The following is a 2,324-nucleotide window of genomic DNA, read 5'->3' on the forward strand; positions in this document are numbered from 1 at the left end:
CTTATACACCTCTATCAGGTCCACCCTCATCCTCCGTCTCTCCAAGGAGAAAAGGCTGAGTTCCCTCAACCTGCTTTCATAAAGCATGCTCTGCATCCCAGGATGTTTGACAGACCATCAAAATTATTTTTTATTAAGTAATGTAGAAAGTTGATGAGGGAAAATCTATACAGATTTTGAAAAAGTGTTTGATGAAGTATCACACAAAAAGCTGATTAACAAAATTGAAATTATGGACTATGAAGTTTAGTGTCAGCTTGGATGAGGATTTGAATTGACAGAAAACAGGGAAATAGTTATTTTTCAGACTGGAAGGTGTTGGACTGTGATGTTTCCCTGCAATGATTCCTGGGATGAGGTGATTGTCCAATGAGGAGAGGTTAAGCAGAATGGGCCTATACCCTCTACAATTTGGAAGAATCAAAATTTATCTTCTGGAATTTAATAACAAAAAGTGTGAGGAGACGCATTTGGGTAAAAGGGGACAGGCAATATAGATAAATAGTGCAGTTCTAAAGTCAGCAGGAACAGAACCACCTGCTGGGGTTCATATATGTAGATTTTTGAAGATAGAAGTATTCAAGGTTGATATATAGAGGTTTTGGGTTTAAAAAAAAAGCAGGGAAATTTTGCTGAACCTTTAAAGCACTGATTAGGAGGATAAGCATTGCATAAGCAGAAGCTAAAGCATTGATCCAGTTCTAGTCACCACACGTCAGGAAGGATGTTATGCTTCTTGAGAAGCTGACGAGGAGATTTACCAGAATTGGTGCAGGGATGAGGGAATTTAGCTGCAAGATTAGGTCAGAGAGGCTGGGGTTGGTCTCCTTAGAGCAAAATAGGTTGAGGGGAGATTTGAAAGAGGTAATCAAGATTCTGACAGGTTTATGGGTAGGCAGAGAACAGCTATCCCTTCCAGTACAAAAACTAGAGGACACAGATTTTAATTTTTGGACAAAAGGTGTTGGTGTGGGAGAAATATTCCTTTTACTCAGTGAATAGTAATGATCTGAAACTACTGCCTATGAGTGTGATGGAAACAGAGATGATTATTGATTTCAAAAGGCACTTGAGTGAAATGAGCCTGCAAGTCTAGAGGGAAAGAGCAGAGGAATTGCACTGATGAGATGCTCTATAGAGAACCACCATGGACTCCATGGTCTGCACCTCTCTGACTCTAAGAGGTAAGTTTGAACCTACCACATGGGTCATTTGTGTGTGCTGGTAGCTTGACACTGGCAGTAAGGTTTGGCCTTACTGCCACTGCAATTATCGTGCCCAATTAACTGGTTGGTAGGTTAATTGGGCACGATAATTGCCCCTATGTGTAGGTGAGTGGTAGAATCGGGGGGGGGGGGGGGGGGGGAAATTAATGAGGATGCAGGAAGAATGAAAATGGGATTAATGTAGGATTGGTGTAATCCTACATATCAATATGTGCATTTATCTCACTATATATGCATATATCTTTCTGTGATTTTAAATTTATCCAGGTCCTTTGCAGCTCTTCCTCTCTATGCAAATGAAGGGTTCACTGTTCCTGCATCAGAGCTAATCCAACAGGTTCAGATGGCAGATCCTTTGTAATTATTGTGGAAGAGTAATACACTTAAGCACGTATGCAATCATTCACCATTTGGATGCAAAACAATCCTGGAACTCTCTATTTAAAAACAATACAGGAGGACTGCATTGCTTTAAGGTGACAACTGTCCACTGCCTTCTCAATAAACCAGGGATGGGCAATAAATGTTGTTCTTGCTAGCAACACCCACCACATCCTGGAAAATATTTTTTAAAAACACAGGAGTTGACCATTGAGTAGCTCAAGCCAATCCTCACTCTTCATTAGATAATGACTGTGTCATAACACCGTCTAATATTGTTGGCTAACAAATAAATTCAGGCCAGTTTTTTTGCACTGGACATTTTTGTAAGACATATTGCGCAGCTTGTTGCTTGTTCTGGCTTTGTACATAGTCATTTTTCGGGAGGCGGCGGGGGATATTTTCAAACAGCTCCCATGGCTTCGTAAAGGAGGAGAGAGTAAAATGGATTTGCTTTTGCTTACAGGAGGCACAAAATCTGCAACGAGGGTTGCAAAGCTAACGTTTTTGACCGTCCATGTACATTTTAAAGTGTAAAAGTTGCATGCTAATATAAAGAAATACAGTTGGTGAGACACTTTCTGGTTCCTTCGTCAGCAGCAACCACCCAGACCCTTTCTTCTTCCCTTGGCACACTTGCCGGTTTGAGGAGCGCATCGTTCCCTCCCGCGCTCATGCACAGCTCTTGCGCTGATTGGTTGATTTGGTCGGGGGGGG

The sequence above is a fragment of the Pristis pectinata genome, chromosome 11, assembly GCF_009764475.1.
Source record: "Pristis pectinata isolate sPriPec2 chromosome 11, sPriPec2.1.pri, whole genome shotgun sequence".
In the NCBI taxonomy this organism is placed as follows: domain Eukaryota; kingdom Metazoa; phylum Chordata; class Chondrichthyes; order Rhinopristiformes; family Pristidae; genus Pristis; species Pristis pectinata.